At 45.8% G+C, this 18,457-nt stretch overlaps 1 long non-coding RNA gene across 8 annotated transcripts in view; it reads left to right on the top strand.

Moving 5' to 3' along the window:
• The window catches only part of LOC114809218, a 40,679-nt gene that overhangs the window by 1,700 nt on the left and 20,522 nt on the right, over nt 1-18,457 (top strand). For 6 of the 8 annotated variants that reach the window (XR_003756986.1, XR_005659683.1, XR_003756984.1 and 3 more), the window contains exons 2-3: nt 14,344-14,470; nt 16,824-16,921. This is a non-coding gene — a long non-coding RNA (uncharacterized LOC114809218). Of the gene's footprint in view, nt 1-4,522; nt 4,649-14,343; nt 14,471-16,823; nt 16,922-18,457 lie in introns of all 8 variants that reach the window. The other 2 variants (XR_005659678.1, XR_003756983.1) reach the window with 2 other exon arrangements.

The raw sequence follows: 18,457 nt of genomic DNA, 5'->3' as shown, positions 1-18,457 counted from the left end.
CTCTCCCCCCGCCCTCGGCTCTACAATTCCGTAGCCACATCCCACTTTCCCTTCCGAGCCACACACGCCTCCACGCCTCCGGATCTCAGACACAAACGCTGGCGCTCACGACGGCCCAGCTCCCCGCCCCCGACGTCCTCCCCTCCTCCCACCTGCCCGACCCACACTTTTATTCCCCGCGTCACTCACACCCACCCACAAACACACACTCACTCACACCCTCATACACCCCCCCCTGCACGCGCCACGCTGGCCCTTGGCCCAGGGAACGTGTCTGCTAATTATGTTGTGGTGTGATAATAATGATAATAATAATAATAATAATGATAACAATAATGTGGTATCTGTTAAGCGCTTACTATGGGCAGAGCGCTGTTCTAAGCGCCGGGGGAGATCCAGGGTCATCGGGTTGTCCCACGGGAGGCTCACGGTTAATCCCCGTTTTCCAGATGAGGGAACCGAGGCCCAGAGAAGTGAAGTGCCTTGCCCACAGTCACACAGCTGACGAGTGACGGAGCCGGGATTCGAACCCATGACCTCCGACTCCGAAGCGCGGGCTCTTTCCACTGCGCTACGCTGCTTCCCAAGCGTCCAGTACGGTGTTCTGCATTAGACTGTAAGCCCGTCGATTAGACTGTAAGCCCGTCGAACGGCAGGGACCGTCTCTATCCGTTGCCGACTTGTTCATTCCAAGCGCTTAGTCCAGTGCTCTGCACATAGTAAGCGCTCAATAAATACTATTGAATGAATGAATGAATGAACACGGTACGCGCCCAGTAAATAGCGCCGATTGATTGACTGATTGGGCTCGGCGGCCTCCCGTTCTCCATGTGTTGTAGTGTACTCTCCCAAGCGCTCAGTACAGTGTTCTGCACACGGTAAGCGCCCAGTAAATAGCACCGGTTGATCGACCGGGCTCAGCTCGACGGCCTCCCGTTCTCCAAGTGTTGTAATAATAATGATGATAATAGTTTTGGTATTTAAGCGCTTACTGCGTGCAGAGCACCGTTCTAAGCGCTGGGGTAGATACGGGGTAATCGGGTTGTCCCACGTGAGGCTCACGGTTAATCCCCATTTTACAGATGAGGGAACTGAGGCACAGAGAAGTGAAGTGACTCGCCCACAGTCACGCAGCTGACGAGTGGCAGAGCCGGGAGTCGAACCCATGACCTCTGACTCCGAAGCCCGGGCTCTTTCCACTGAGCCGCGCCGCTTCTGTTGTACTCTTCCAAGCGCTCAGTACAGTGTTCTGCACACTGTAAGCATCCAGGAAATAGCACTGATTGATCGACTGGGCTCAGTTTGACGGCCTCCCGTTCTCCGTTCACCCTCCCTCGTCTTTTAGCCCTCTGTCCCTCTGTTTTGGGGCCCCTCCGTCGCTCCAACTCCCTCAGCCCAGGCCTGGGCCCAGAGCCCCCTCTCTCTCCTCCCACCGTCTCCCTCCCCGAGCCTCTCCAGGGGCCGCTACTCCGTCCTGGAGCTGAGGGACGGAGGATCGGGATCCCCAGGCCGCAGTCGCTCTCCTTCCCATTTTCCCCGAGAAAAGGGATCCCTCTCCCCACGGACACATCTTTCCTTCGCACCTGGTCCCAAGAAAGAGCGGGTTGCCAAGGGCAGTGCCCGGGAGAGGCAGTTCATTCATTCAGTAGTGTTTAGTGAGCGCTTACTATGTGCAGAGCACTGTACTGAGCGCTTGGAATGGACGAATCGGTAACAGATAGAGACAGTCCCTGCCCTTTGACGGGCGCACAGTCTAATCGGGGGAGACGGACAGACGAGAACGATGGCAATAAATAGAATCGAGGGGATGGACATCTCTTTAAGACAATAGCAAATAAATAGAATCAAGGCGATGTACATGTCATCAACAAAATAAATAGGGTGATGAAAATATATACGGTTGAGCGGACGAGTACGGTGCTGAGGGGAGGGGAAGGGAGAGGGGGAGGAGCAGAGGGAAATGGGGGGAGAAGAGGGTTTAGCTGCGGAGAGGTGAAGGGGGGAGTAGAGGGAGAAGGGGAGCTCAGTCTGGGAAGGCCTCTTGGAGGAGGTGAGCTGTAAGTAGGGTTTTGAAGAGGGGAAGAGAATGAGTTTGGCGGAGGTGAGGGGGAGGGCGTTCCGGGCCCGCGGGAGGGCGTGGCCCGGGGGTCGACGGCGGGATGGGCGAGAACGGCAGTTCCGCCGGAAAAGGCTGAGAAGGATGTCAGCCTGCACCGAGCCCTAACCTCCCACCTCCCTCAGAGCCCCTGGCCCTGCCAGGCCCCCGCCAGGACTAGACCACCCCAGACCGTCGACCCCAAATCCAGTCATTCATTCCTTCATTCAATCGTATTTATGGAGGGCTTACTGTGTGCAAAGCGCTGTACTGAGAGCATGGGCTCAGTGGATAGAGGAGGGGCCTGGGAGTCAGAAGGTCATGGGTTTTAATCCGGGCTCTGCCACTTGTCTGCTGTGTGACCTTGGGCAAGTCACCTCACTTCTCTGCACCTCAGTTACCTCATCTGTAAAATGGGGATTGAGACTGTGAGCCCCACAGGGGGCAGGGGCTGTGTCCAACCCGATTTGCTTCTATCCACCCCTGTGCTTAGTATAGTCTCCGACAGTAAGTGCTTAACAAATATTATTGTTAATTATTATTATTATTATTATTACAATACAGTAACACACTGACACATTCCCTGCCCACAGTGAGCTCCCTCAGATATAGGACTGGACCCCCTTTGTTCCTCATTCCCTGTTGACTGTTTCCCGGGCCCCCGGCCCCAACCCTGACCCCATCCCCAGCTCTTCACCCAGGCATCCTCTAGCATGGAAAAGGTACTTTAAGGCCCCGCAGAAAAGATTCTAATGCAACAGTCCCGACATCCTTCTTTTTTTTTTATTTTTTTGGTATTCATTAAGTACTTACTATGTGCCGGGCACTCTGCTAAACACTGGGGTAGATTAAGATAATCAGATTGGACACAGTCTCTTAACTCCCATTTTACAGATGAAGTAGTTGAGGCACAGAGGAGTAACAGTCTAGAGGCAAGGTAAATCTTGACAAGGTGACAAGGGAAGGGTAGCTTGCATGAAATTAAGGACTATGAGAAGCAGCATGGTGAAATGGTTAGAGCGTGAGCCTGGGAGTCAGAGGTTATAATAATTATGGTATTTGTTAAGCACTTACTATGTGCCAAGCACTGTTCTAAGCGCTGAGGTAGATACAAGGTAATCCGGTTATCCCCCGTGAAGCTCACGGTCTTAATCCCCATTTTACAGATGAGGTAACTGAGGCCCAGAGAAGTTAAGTGACTTGCCCAATGTCACACAGCAGACAAGCGGCGGAGACAGGATTAGAACCCCTGTCCTCTGACTCCCAAGCTCGGGCTCTTTCCACGAAGCCACACTGCTTCGAACTCCAGCTCTGCCACTCGTCTGCTGTGTGACTTTGGGCGAGTCATCTCACTTCTCTGGGCCTCAGTTTCATCACTTGGAAAATAGGGGTTGAGACTGTGAGCCCCACGTGGGACAAGGTCGATTTTCTTGTATCCACCCCAGTTCTTAGTACAGTGCCTTGCACATAGTACGCACTTAACAGATACCATGACTAATTAAGAGACTTGCCCAAGGTCACACAACAGTCAAATGACGGGTCTGGAATTAGAACCCGGATCTCCTGATACCCAGGCCCATTCTCTTTCTACTAGATCACACTGCTTCTCATAATCCTCAACTTGGTGAAAGCTATCCTTCCCTTGTCACCTTGTCAAGATTTACCTCGCCTCTAGACCATCACCTAGTTTTTTATGGTATCTGTTAAGTGCTTACTATGTGCCAGGCACAGTACTAAGCACCGGGGTAGATACAAGTTAATCAGCTCGGACAGAGTCCATGTCCCACATGGGCTCCCAGTCTTCATCTCCGTTATATAGATAAGGTAATTGGGCCACAGAGAAGTTAAGTGATTTGCCCAAGGTCACACAGCAGTAAAGTGGCGAATCTGGAATTAGAACCCAGGTCCTTATACATCCCAGTCCTGTGGTCCATCTACTAGGCCATTCTTCTCCTCGCTGTGGGCAGGGAACATATCTATCGACTCTGTTATAGGATACTCTCCCAAAGGCTTAGTATAGTGCTCTGCACACAGTAAGCACTCAATAGATATCACCAAACGCTCAACCGATCAATGGATCCTGGGATTAGAGCCGAGAGTTTACCTGGTGAACCTGGTCTTTTCTTAGACCACAGGGAAAGAGAGCTTGGGCTGAATGTTTATGAGAAGCAGCGTGGCCCAGTGGAACGAGCACAGGCTTGGGAGTCAGAGGTCACCGGTTCGAATCCCGCCTCTTGGTAGATGTGTGACTGTGGGCAAGTCACTTCACTTCTCTGTGCCTCAGTTCCCTCATCTGTAAGATGGGGATTCAGACTGTGAGCCCCACGTGGGACAACCTGATCACCTTGTATCCTCTCCAGCGCTTAGAACAGTGCTCTGCACATAGTAAGCGCTTAACAAATACCAATATTATTATTATTATTATAGGATTTCCCCAGATTCCCTATATGAGACGGAGTCCACAGGACACAGTCATCATCTCTGAAGCAGCTTCGCTGGACGGCCTCTGAATACTCCTCTGGCACCTCCGTTTTCCAACCAAGCTGTCTGAAAGTTAGAGAAGTTAACTTTATGGTTGGGGAGGTCAGGTTCAAGGCTCCAGGACTGGCTGGGAAATGAATGCGCCTAATGAATAAGGGAGTTTGAAGATCAAACAGATGGCCTTCCTCTGAGAGGAGGTCATATTTCATGTGGGTTCTCTCCATATTTCAATTGGCCGTGGGTTGGATAGCCTGAGATGAGGTAAACAGGAAGAGTTAGATGGTGTATGGAAAAATGCGTAGGGGAAAGAGGAGATGAAGATGAAACAGCCAGAGGCCAAGACAAAAACAAACAGGAAATATGTGAGAGGATGAAAATTTATGCTCCAAGAAGTGATGATTAGGCACCCACCAGCCTGAAAAAATCACCTACCATGGTTTGTCAGAAAACTGAAATAGGATGTTGTGCACGGGATTCCCAATGATGCAGTGGAGGAGGGCCATTTAGCAGGTGGGATGCTGGTTGGTGGGTTGGAAAATAAAATTAATATATCAAAAAACAGCAAGGAGCAATAAATATAACCTCCCACAGCATCACTCTTTTTGGCTACTATTATAGCATCTAAAAGCATTTTACTACTATCACCATTTTTCCTGTTATTTAATAGTTAATGATTTAAATGTGTGGCCCATAGGGGAGATGTGATTTTAGTAAGATTTTGAAGATGGGAAGAATAGGTGGAGGGGGTGGTAGGCTAGAGGGATGACATAAGCAAGGAGAGGTCAGCGAGACAGATGAGATCAAAATGCAGTGAGCAGGGAGACGTTGAAGGAGCTGAGTGAACTGCAGTGGGAGATTAGTGAGGTTAAATGGGAAGGGGAGAGCTTATTAAGTGCCATAAAGGAGTTTCTGTTTGATAGGGGGGTGGATGGGCAACCCCTGGAGGTTTTGGAGGAGTTGGGAGATGTGGACTGAACTTTTTTAGATGATTAGAGAGTGAAGAGAGAAGATGGTACATTGTATCCGTAGCTGGTCGGCAGCCAAATTTCTTATTAGCCACCTCCACTTAATGAAACTGTATAATTGCCTAATGAACATGCATAATGAATTACCCGAATATCAACTGAGTACTCTCCATCCGCATTTATTTGTGGTCAAGAAAGTATCGTGGCTGGTGAAGGGGAGGGGAAGAGAGGGCATTTTATTAGCAGGGGCTGTATCGGCGATCAGATCGAAGAACGATACAATCGATTGATAAGGGAATAGTAGCAGTAAGAAGACATGGCACTCTCCCAAGTGCTTAAGAAAAGGTTGTGCTTTCTATCGTTAATACTCCAGATCGCAGAAGGTGTTCGGGATGATTTACAGCTGGAAAAATGGGAAGGAGTTGTGTGATTTTGGCCTTCCCACTAATATTCCTCTGATCTATTAGATTGCAAGCATGTTGTTCCCAGACACCTAGTTACAGCGCTTTGCGAACAAAAGACTCTCAATTAATACTGTTGATAAGAAAGTTTTCTTTCAAATTTTAATGAGTCCATTTTGGAAATTAGTTGGCATGCATGTCAAGAAAAATAGTAGAGCCTGAGAGAACAGGAAGACTGTAGTGTGAAATAGAAAATAGATAAGAATTGATTAATTCTTCCCCTTTTGGGGTTTATGGTACGCTTATTCTTGAGTGAAAAGGAAAGACCCTCTCGCAGATTCTCTTGTGCCTGGCCTTGGTGCTCCAGTTCAGGGGAGAATCAGTGACCCATGGCTGCCACCCATCTCCAAGAAGAAGCTATCTGTGCTTCAGAAGACTCCAGCAGATGTTCTTTAGGGAGCACCTGGAACCAGCAGCCCTCCTTTGAGAAATGACGAGAGATGCATGCTGCTGACACCCCCAGTCCCTCCATCCTGCCCCTCGGCACCCCAACTTTGTAGATTTCTGTCCAGAAGGACGGACACTGCGTGGGAACTGTAGATTCTGCTTGGGGGAGGAGTCTTTGTCTACTCCCTAGAATAAACCTGCATTCACAGTGGTATGGTGATAAGAGCTGTAAAAGAAGTAGAGAAGCAGAGTGGCTTCGTTGATAGCGCGTGGGCCTGGGAGTCAGAAAGCCCTGGGCTTTAATCCGGGCTCTGCCACCTGTCTGCTGTGTGACCTTGGGCAAGTCAGTTAACTTCTCTGGACCTCAGTTCCCTCATCTGTAAATTGGGAATTAAGACTGTGAGCCTGTGAGACTGTGTCCAACCTGATTAGCTTGGATCTACCCCAGTACTTAAAACAGTGCCTGGCATATAGTAAGCACTTAGCCAATACCACAAGTATTATTATTAGTAGTATTAGTATTAGTAGTAATAGCAGCAGCATTTTTGGACCACCTTCTGGAGGTGGTACACTGTACTGGGAACTTGGGAAGCCCAGAATTTTTAGAAAATGGCATTTTCCTTGTTGGCAAAGAGCTTACAGTCCAATGGGGGAGACAAAAATGTTTTCAATTTGAGTGGTCAAACTAAATAAATACCCAAATATACTTGAGTGCTAAGGAAGCTGTAAATGAGTTTGCCTTGCCGACAAAGCGTTGTAACAACTGTGCAGGGGAAAAACATTAACCTGTTGCAGAATAACACAAGTAGCAGCTGACATGAGGAGAGGATTGTACGGAGAGACTCCATCAATCCCGGATGAGAGATCTGCCCATCCCGATGACCAGTTCTAAGGAAAGGGGCCAATTTAAGTGCAATTCCTCATCTCAGAGCCAAGGAAATCCTAGTTCCAATAACCGATCTTTGAGAACTCCATGACCAGCCTGGTCCTGTGTACCAAAATCTACAGTGCTTAGGAAGCATCTACTGGGGACGAACATTTGGAAAACATATAGAAGGGGTCAAAATGTAGCCTCTACCCTCCGGGAGTTTCCAATCTAATAGTGGTGGGAGGGGGGCAGTTGAAATGCTCTGATTAACGTGCAATAGTTGAAAGAGAGAATAGGTAAATAAGCACACATCTAAATTCAATCAAGTACAAATAAAACAAAATCATAAAAAATGAGTGATGAGATTGAATGCGTGATTAGGAAGTAGAAATGATTAAATGGGGCATATCTCCTGGAAGAGATGGCTTTTTACAAAGGTTTTGAGGGGAGGACTGCAAAGAGGAGGAACTGGAGCCTGGCTTGAGCTGATAATGGAAAGAGGGGGCAAGCAAGGTCAGGAGCAGAAACTCCCAAGTCGAGTTTCTAACTTTCCATCATAGTCGACAATCCTACTATCCCCCCGTCACAGCAGCCTGTGAATTTGGGGTCATCTTTGACCCTTCTCTTTCTTTTCACACTTCTGTCGTTTGCTAAATCCTGTCAGTTTTCCCTCCGCACCATTTCTCCATTCCACCCTTTCCTCTCCATCCAAATGGCCATCGCCCTGGTTCAAGTTTATGCCACTTCCCCACTCTTCACTGATCTAGATCATCTTTCTAAAACGTCATGTGAAACATGTGTCTCTATTCCTCAGGCCAAAAAGTTCTCCCCCAGCTCTTCCAACCTCTGTTTCATTTTATCTACTACTCCCCATTTTATGCTCTTCATTCCTCCTAAGCGAACTTTCTTATTATGGCTTGCTTTCAATTCTCCTGCCTCTGCCTCCACGGTCATGTCCTCCTTCCTCTCTGAAAGTCCCTTCCCCTGAAATCCCACTTACTCCAGGAAGCAGACCCCCAGATTAATTACCACCCCCTCAGGTCATATGATGTCAACAGTCCCACCCACTCCCCCCTTTTCACTGAGGTATAAATTGATTTATTTATTTTTCCATTCTTGTGCTCTTGCCAGTTATATCTATGCTTGTCCTCCCGCTCCGCTATTTGTAAATCACGAATGTAGGCCTTTCTCCTCAGATTGTAAACTCCTTAAAGGCATGGATTGTGTCCTTTGCTTTTATTGTACTCTCCCAAGTACTAGGTAGGTACAGTGCTTTGCATGATGTGGGCACTAAATAAATATTTTGGAGTGACTTAATGGGGAGAACTTGTGAATGGACTCAGTCCAGCCCTGATTCCAAAGAGGGATAGCAGCGTGGCTCAACGGAAAGAGCCTGGGCTTGGGAGTCAGAAGTCATGGGTTCGAATCCCGGCTCTGCCACCTGTCAGCTGTGTGACTGTGGGCAAGTCACTTCACTTCTCTGTGCCTGTTACCTCATCTGATTACCCTGTATCTACCCCAGCGCTTAGAACAGGGCTCTGCACACAGTAAGTGCTTAATAAATAGCTTAACAAATAGCAACATTATTATTATTATTATTATTGTTATTATAGAGAAGCAGCGTGGCTCAGTGGAAAGAGCACGGGCTTTGGAGTCAGAGGTCATGAGTTCGAATCACAGCTCTGCCACTTGTCTGCTGTGTGACCTTGGGCAAGTCACTTCACTTCTCTGTGCCTCAGTTCCCTCATCTGTAAAATGGGGATGAAGACTGGGAGCCCTACGTGGGACGACCTGATTCCCCTGTGTCTACCCCAGCGCTTAGAACAGTGCTCTGCACATAGTAAGCGCTTAACAGATACCAACATTATTATTATTATTATTACCTGTCTGTGCTGTGCCCTCTGGTGGTCAGGAGGTGTCACTGTAGCCTTTTCCCACATTCTTAAAAAAAGCTCAAATCCCAGCGAAACTTATGCAATTCCCAGCTGCACAACAGTTTTGCAGCGAGCGCCTTCCTCAAAAATGAAAGGATTTTGAGAAAATCAGCTCGCTCACCTGCCGAGGTACCCTCTGAACTAATAGCCAGACCTGTATATTTAATATCCACTACCAATCTGACTGCTGCAATTTCTAAGTTCTTATCCTGAATGCTGAGCACATGTTGCCCTGGGCATAATTGCAAAAGAATGCTGCCACTTCGCCCTTATCGGTGGGACCTGGAGGAAAGAAAAAACAAATTTAGCTCCAGAGTAAGGGATTCCCCCAAATTTCATTAAACTTCGGTGGGAGGACGGTTTACCTTTTTATTGAGGGTAGATGAGAGTCTGTAAGCCTATTTCAATGTGGGGTGCATTATGTTATAATAATAATTAATGGTAATAATTACGGTACTTATTGAACGCTGACTCTGTGTGCCAGGCACTGTACTAAGAACTGAGGTGGATACAGTAAATTGGGTTGGACACGGTCCCTGTCCCATGAGGGGCTCACTACCTCAATTCCCATTTTATTGATGTGGCAACTGAGGCCCAGAGAAGCGAAGTGACTTGCCCAAGGTCACGCAGCAGACAAGTGGCAGAACCGGGGTTAGAACCCATGACCTTCTGTCTCCCAGGTCCGTGCTCTATCCTCTACGCCTGCTGCTTCTTTATCATGGGTCCCTTCTAGTGTTTAGACAGTGTTCCTACCTGGTGTTATTTTGAACATCTATATTTCATGGAATGGGTAAGGACAGTCTTTCATTTACCGGGGGACAGATGACTAGACCAGAGCTTCTGTCATCTTGTGATTGTCATGAGAATATTTTTGAACTCTATTATAAAATGACATATAATGTCTTTACGACTGAATTCTCCCATCTCGAGGTTCATAGCCTGATAAAAATGCAGGAAAACAAGAGAGAGCCAGAGAAAAAGAAAGCGAATATTGTATTCTCCCAAACGGTAAGTACAGTGCTCGGCGCATATTAAGAGCTCAATAAATATCATTGATTGATTGAGAAAGGACACTACCAGGAAGGGGTAAGAAGACAAATATTCACAAATGCCCACACATGCAATCAGTCATACACTTAAAATTCATTCATTTGTTCATTCATTCCTATCCATTGAGCGCTTACTGTGTGCAGAGCAATGTGCTGAGGTCTTGGAAAGTCCAATTCAACAATAAAGAGAAACAATCCCTGCCCACACTGGGCTTACTGTCTAGAAAGGGGAGGCGGGCAGCAAAACAAGAAAACAGGCATTAGTATAAATAAATAGAATTATCTATACTTAGTGTATATTTATGTGTGTATGTATATCTATCTCTCTATATACACTATATATAGATAATTATATATATGATATATATGATAATGATATATATATATATAATTATCATATGAGATATATATATATATATATATGATAATGACATATATATCAACAAGTAAACAGGCAGAATCACTCACCAAGACGTCTTCACTACCGGGCAAGTCAGCCACAGCTGCAGCACCAGGGAAGAGCTGAAGACAGGCAGCCAATGTGACACATTCTCTCCTCCCACAATTGTCATATTCACCCTGACAGCCCAGGCCAGTTTCACAAGCTGTCAAAGTGTTTCTGCCAAAGCCATAACTGCAGACATGGTGGTTATGGTGGAAATTCTGGGAAACACTCTTAGGATCTACCCCTGGATATGGAGTCATTAGCAGAAGGGAAACCTCCAAATACTAACAGTAGATACTATTCATATCTACTGTTGCTACTGCTACTGACTCCTCTGGGTTGTATCACTCCCCTTCTTAAATGCCTCCAGTGGTTGCCTATCAACCTCCGCTCCAAACCAAAACTCCTCACTCTAGGCTTCAAGGTTGTCCATCACCTTGCCCCTTCCTACCTCTCCTCCCTTCTCTCTTTCCACCGCCCAGCCCGCACGCTCCGCTCCTCCGCCGCCCACCTCCTCACCGTCCCTCGGTCTCCCCTATCCCGCCGTCGACCCCTGGGCCACGTCCTCCCGCGGTCCTGGAATGCCCTCCCTCCTCACCTCAGACAATGTAATTCTCTTCCCCTCTTCAAATGCCTACTTAAAACTCACATCCTCCAAGAGGCCTTCGCAGACCGAGCTCCCCCCTTTTTCCCTCTTCTCCCTCTACCCCCTCTTCACCTCTCCGCAGCTAAACACTCTTCTCCCCCCTTTCCCTCTCCTCCTCCCCCTCTCCCGTCCCACCCCCTCAGCACTGTACTCGTCCGCTCGACTGTATATATCTTCCTCCCCCTATTTATTTTGTTTATTTTGTTTAATGAGATGTGCATCACCCTGATTCTGTTTATTTGCCATTGTTTTTATGAGATGTTCTTCCCCTTGACTCTATTTATTGCCATTGTTCTTGACTGCCTGTCTCCCCCGATTAGACTGTAAGCCCGTCAAAGGGCAGGGACTGTCTCTATCTGTTGCCGACTTGTACATTCCAAGCGCTTAGTACAGTGCTCTGCACATAGTAAGCGCTCAAAAAATACTATTGAATGAATGAATGAACTCGTTCTCTAGGCTGTAAGCTCATTGTGGGCAGGGAATCTTTCTGTTTATTGTTGTACTGTTCTCTCTCAAATGCTTAGTACAGTGCTCCACACATAGTAAATGCTCAATAAATACAATTAAATAAATAATGAATATTTCTTACCACCTCCATTGCTGCTGCAGCCTGGTTGTCCCACCTGGTAGCTAAAAGTAGGACTTTGGGAGATCTCAATCAATCAATCAGTGGTATTTCTGAGCATTTACTGTGTGTAGCACTTGGGAGAGTATAGTACATAGAGGTGGTAGACACTTAAGCACTATATTTTTGGGTTCAGGAACAAGTGAACAAATTAGGGCGTGTCCCTCCTAATCTGGGGCACCTGATATCCTAACATCAGAACTTGCACCATTTTAAAAATGCCTGCATTTCTTTGGGCATTTTACTTATCAGCAAATTGACACCTTGCCCTCAAAGAGCTGATAATCCCAAAAAATATAAAAATGCAGAGGAGTGAAAGGAAAAGAGGGGCCACTTCCTCCAGATACCCACTGTGAATCTCAGCCTTCGATGTCAGTTTTCAGGGCCGTCAGTCCGGCACGTTTCAGCAGCGGTGAATTCAAACAAAGCAACGAGAAAGCTCTGAGCAGATTTATGATCAAAATGTGTTGAAAGAAGTTCTAATATATTCTTTCAACAATTTGCACATCATGAACCTGTTATTCCCACACCTTTCCTTTGATTTTTAAAAATTACAAGGTTAAACAGGTGGAATTACCCACACTGACAGGTATTTAATAAATAAACAGGCAGATAGTCATTCCCTCTCAATCTGCTTGCAGTTTAGCGGGGCTTGGTTTTTCTTGCCCCCTGAATTTATCAAGGTAGTGATAACCCTTCTACCCTCACCCTCTAAGGCAGAGTATAGTGACTCCTCAGTGGACACCCCCCCCCCACTCTCAAACGAGAGTTAAGGGTACTTAATTGGAAATTCCAAGTTCCTCCCTAGTTCCCCAGTCGATTTTCCAACCATACAATGTAACCATTCCTTCAAGTGTATTTATTGAGCACTTAGTGTGTGCTTGGGAGAATACAATATAACATTACCTTTCCCAGCTACTGGTTGGGTAATTGAGGGAGGAGGAGCGCTCCTCAAGGTGGCTCTGAGTCCATACCCCAGACTGAGCTCCCCCCTTTTTCCCTCTGCTCCCTCTACCCCCCCTTCACCTCTCTGCAGCTAAACCCTCTTCTCCCCCCTTTCCCTCTCCTCCTCCCCCCTCTCCCGCCCCACCCCCTCAGCACTGTACTCGTCCGCTCAACTGTATATATCTTCCTCCCCCTATTTATTTTGTTTATTTTGTTTAATGAGATGTGCATCACCCTGATTCTGTTTATTTGCCATTGTTTTTATGAGATGTTCTTCCCCTTGACTCTATTTATTGCCATTGTTCTTGACTGCCTGTCTCCCCCGATTAGACTGCAAGCCCGTCAAAGGGAAGGGACTGTCTCTACCTGTTGCCGACTTGTACATTCCAAGCGCTTAGTACAGTGCTCTGCACATAGTAAGCGCTCAAAAAATACTATTGAATGAATGAATATCCCTGACACAAGAATATCCCTCTCCTGGTGGTGCTGGGTCCAGGCTATGGAACCCAACTCCTGTTCTATCCCAAGCAACACTGGCAGCTGAAGAATTGGAGAGGGTGGAGCTTTTCAAGGATTCCACAGAGGGAAGCACTTATTCTAACTTTCCCATCACTGTGACCGGCAGAACCGTTCTCCCCATCTCAAAAGCCTCGCCTTGCTCCCTTTGCTCTTCCCACCCTCTCCCTGCCCCTCAGCACTTATGCATCTATGTATATATCTATAGTTCTATTTATTTATATTGATGCCTGTTTACTTGCTTTGATGTCTGTCTCCCCCCTTCTAGACTGTAAGCCCAGTGTGGGCAGGGATTGTCTCTCTTTCCTGCTGAGTTGTACTTTCCAAATGCTTAGTACAGTGCTCTGCAAACAGAAAGCACTCAGTGAGTATGATCAAATGAATAACTGAAGGAAAATCTGGTGCCAGGGGTGAGGGGTATGTATGCAAAAACTCTGGTCTTAGCCCCAGACTCGGTCTGGTACAGGGGAATTTTTTTAAAAAAATATATGTGTTAAGGACTTACTGTGTGCCAGACACTGTATTAAGGGCTGTGGTAGATACAAGTTAATCAGGTTGGACACTGCCCCTATCACATATAGAGTTCATAGTCTTAATCCCCCTTTTTACAGCTGAGGTAACTGAGGTCAGAGAATTGAAGTGACTTACCCGGCAGATAAATGATGGAGCCAGGAAAATCTAGTAAGGGCACCATCTAGCCTGTTTTGTGACCTTGGGCAACTCACTTAACTTTTCTGTGCCTCAGTTCCCTTATCTGAAGAATGGGAATTCAATACCAGTTCTCCCCTACTTAAACTGTGAGCTCCATGTGGGACCTGATTATCTTGTATCTTCCCCAGCACTTAGTACAGTGCTTGACACATAGTAAGTGTTTAATAAATGTCACAGTTATTATTATTTTTAGTATTAGTGTTGTCTTCCTCCAGGCTATGCTCAGAAGATCAGTGAGAACGAGACAAGCACCCATTTGAGCCCCAGTATCCAGTGTGGGGACAAAAACAGCCATTATTTTTGCAACTCCACTTCTCCTTCATCTCCATCCATCTCTACAGGGTGAGTAATCTAGTTGCGGCTGCCTGTCCTGCTCCAAAAGATGTGAAATTAGGGTGAATTAGCTTCACCTTCACAGGGTAGGGAATGACCCCCTCTTCCATTTGATACCTATACTTCCCAGATCTACTCTTTAGAAGGAGAATTGTCACTGGCTGGCTTTAAAGAGAAGCCAATGGGGTGAAAATTATGCAAGTGTATGTAGCTTTGTACTAGCTAGGAAGAGTTAAATTAATAAATTAATGTTCTTTTCTGGTTTGCCTGTAAAACATTTGCATATTACTTTCTTTCTCCCCAGTTCTCTCTTCATAGTTCTATTTCTCTTCCTCTGCCTTTTTCTATCTTGAATGCTTCTTCAGTGATATTTCTCTATTCGTACTTCAGTGTGTGGCTCTAAGGAAGTATTGATGCCTCTTTGTTCCTGTTGTCCTGGAACTGGGTAAAATTTTGATGGCAAAAGATGAAGACACAAGAGTTTTCACACTGTGGAAGACACTAAACTTGTGTCTATCTAAGTGATCCTGAAAACTAAATCTTTGTTCCATCACTTCTCATTAGCAAAGAGGACAAAGATCTGAACCTGTTTGTAGTAGTTATAATAATAGTACTAATAATAGTAGTAGGAGGAGGATAAGGAGGAGTGTAGCATTTATTGAGTGCCCACGTGGTGTGGTGCCCTACGCTAGGCATTTGGAAATTACAGAATTAAGAAGTGGCACATTCCCTGCCCACAAAGAGCTTACACTCTAGTGTGGGAGAGGAAGGCAGAACTAAAGCAACTCTTGAAATTCCTGAAGCCTGGAAGTTGGTGGCTTAATGTACTGATGATATAGGAATCTCTGAATATTAATCTCAGAGTGACATTGGCTATTTCTGACATTTGCTTTGCCAGTCAGCCATATTCCTGTCCCAGTGGCTAATGTCCAGAGTCCCAGTAAAGAATGAGGCTGGAGAGATCTTGGAAATGCTTGACCCAATGAGTAGTGTGAATAATAATAATAATAATATTTCTGGTATTTGTTAAGCACTTACTATGTGTCAAGCACTGCACTAAGCGCTGGGGTGGATACAAGTAAATCGGATATGGACACAGTCCCTGTCCCATGTGGGACTCACGTTTTCAACCCCCATTTTACAGACGAGGTAACTGAGCCACACAGAAGTTAAGATAAACCCAAGGTCACACAGCAGACAAGTGACGGCGCCTGGTTTAGAGACAAGACCTTCCGACTCCCAGGCCCGTTCTCTATCCACTTTGTCATGCTACTTGACTCTTTCACCCATGATTCTAGATTTTAACTAGATAAAAGGGAAGGAAGAATATCTTCTTTTACATTATGCTTCAGGCCATAGCATGTGTTTTCAAGGTCTTTCTGGAAAAGCAGACAGTGGATTATCAATCAGTGGTATTTATTGGTTGTCTACTGTTTGTGAAGAGTCCTGAACTAAGAGTTTGGGAGAGTACAACAAAAGCATAAACAATGATTCTATTGCAAGACGTTTACAGTCTAATTAGTGAGATATACAGATATAAATTGTTCACAGTAATTTGTTTCCTCGCCTCTCTCGATGACATGAATATTTTTTACAAATAGAAGAGACTTAAATAAATACTGAAGTGTATAACTGAATAAGCAGATATACAAAATTCTTCTCTCTTGAAGAAAAAAGTATTGGGAGGAAGAGAGAGGGTGTTGGAAGAAAGGAAAGGGATTGGTAAAAAGGGAAGAGTTTGGGAGAACCATCAGTCATGCAAATCTTATCTGTTTCATGAGAAACCGCCAAAGTGAAGCTCCAGACAACTTGGCTTTTCCATTTTTAGCCACTTTATTACCTCCATGTGGTGATGGAGCCTCAGCAGCAAACACATGGCTGACGATCTGAAACATTAGCTGATATTGTATAAATAAAGATGGCTAAACTCCTCCAGATTTTCCCACTTGCAAAGGGAAAAATGCTTCCTAAATGGATCATTTTGCCTTCTGTCCCTTTGTTTCAGCATTTTTTTCCTCCCTCGCCGTCTTATCCACGGCCCAACCCACGAACCTCTTTGCAGTTTACACCCAAGCTCGCACAAACAACAGCTTTCTAGCACTTCCCTGTTCACGTGGTGCATTTTGGGCCTTGGTGCCGATGCTAATAAGAGACTGGCAGAGATGGAGACTGCTCGGAGAAAATGCTCATTTGCTTTCAGCAGCGTCTCTGTGCCTCTTTATCCTCCCCAGTCTCCACCCTCCCCTACCTCTCCCCAACCTTTCTCATGATATTATTAGCTGAAAGGTCATAGCTCATTTCAGAGAATTTATTAACTTGCCAATGGAGAAGACGTGATGAAATCTATAACATTTCCCCCTAGATAAGTGTCAGGTGAAAAAGAGAAGGGCAGCGGAGGAGACAGAAGGGAGCAAGTGGGTAGTGTTGAGTATCCACTGAAAATAGCATGACGACCTTGAGGTGAGTAGTGTCGACATGAAAGTGATTTATTCTCCTATGTGACTTGAAGCAAGCTTTCAATGGTCAAGTTATCCCATCTGTACAATGGAGAGAATAATCGTGGTGTAGATTGAGCACTTACTGTGTGACAAATAAAGCTGAGCACAGGGGTAGATATACAACCTTGCTCCTCTTAGGGGCTCAAGACTGCTTGCTCCTTTCAGAGCTCACAGGGAATCTGTGAAGATGAAATCGGTTGTTCAGCCTAGTGCTGTGAGTTATTCAGAGGACAATAGAATCAAAAATGTAAACTCCTTGAGGGCAGGGATCAGGTTGATTAATTCCTCTGTGCTACCCCCAAGCATTTTATACAGTGCTCTGCATACAGTCAGGGCTCAATAAATACTATTGATTGAAATAAGGATATTATTCTTGATGGATTTCAACTGTGGTAAGGACAAGGGGGTGGGCCCTCGAGGGTGTAGGTATTGATTATGAAATAGAATTTACATCATTTTTGTCAAGACCAGCTTCATCAATAAGCAGGCCTACTGGCAGCTCATTAAATGGTATTAATCTGATGTGTATGGACACCAATTTTCTTTTAAATATATTGTTCCTCATAATCTTTTGTATTCCCATGATGCCTTTCTTCCAAAATGCCTGCAGAACCTTGCAGGAATTGTCCAATCAGTTTACACCCACTACAGTGGGTGTAGTGGGTGTACCCTAATGCTCCAGCACTTAGAACAATGCTTTGCACGTAGCACTTAACAAATACCACCATCGTCATTATTATTACTATTATTAGTAATACAGCATCCTGAATAGGGATTCTGTTCTTCTTTTTCTGTGGGTATGTACAGCAACAGCCCTGTCCTGTACATTTCCAGTGCAGCATGTCTGTCTGGGTATTTCTTTGTCTCCCATCATGGAGGAGCCCTCAGATAACCAGCAAGAATGAATAGCATCCGTAGTGAAAGGTACATGGGAATGGGATTCAAGGAGACTTGGGTTCTAATTTCAGCTTGGACATTTGACTGCTGAGTGACCTTGGTAAGCCACCTGACTTCTCCGTGTTTTAATAATAATGTTGGTATTTGTTAAGCACTTACTATATGCAGAGCACTGTTCTAAGTGCTGGGGTAGATACAGGGTAATCAGGTTGTCCCACGTGAGGCTCACAGTTAATCCCCATTTTCCAGATGAGGTAACGGAGGCACAAAGAAGTGAAGTGACTTGCCCACAGTCACACAGCTGACAAGTGGCGTAGCTGGGATTCGAACCCACGACCTCTGACTCCCAAGCCCGGGCTCTCTCCACTGAGCCACGCTGCTTTTAGTTTCCTCATCTGTAAAACAGGGATTCTATACTGGCTCTTCCAACTCCTTAGGCTGTGAACCCCATGTGCGACCAGTACTGAGCCTAATTTGCTTATATTCAATCACTCAATTGTATTTAGTGAGTGCTCGCTTTGTGGAGAGCACCGTACAAAGTACCATATTAACAGATTTGGTAGAAATGTTCCCTGCTCACAAGGAGCTTACAGTCTTAAGG

This window comes from Ornithorhynchus anatinus, chromosome 2 (genome assembly GCF_004115215.2).
Source record: "Ornithorhynchus anatinus isolate Pmale09 chromosome 2, mOrnAna1.pri.v4, whole genome shotgun sequence".
NCBI classification, from domain to species: Eukaryota; Metazoa; Chordata; class Mammalia; order Monotremata; family Ornithorhynchidae; genus Ornithorhynchus; species Ornithorhynchus anatinus.
Note: the sequence above shows the minus strand (reverse complement) of the source record. Positions and strands in the feature narration are given on the sequence as shown.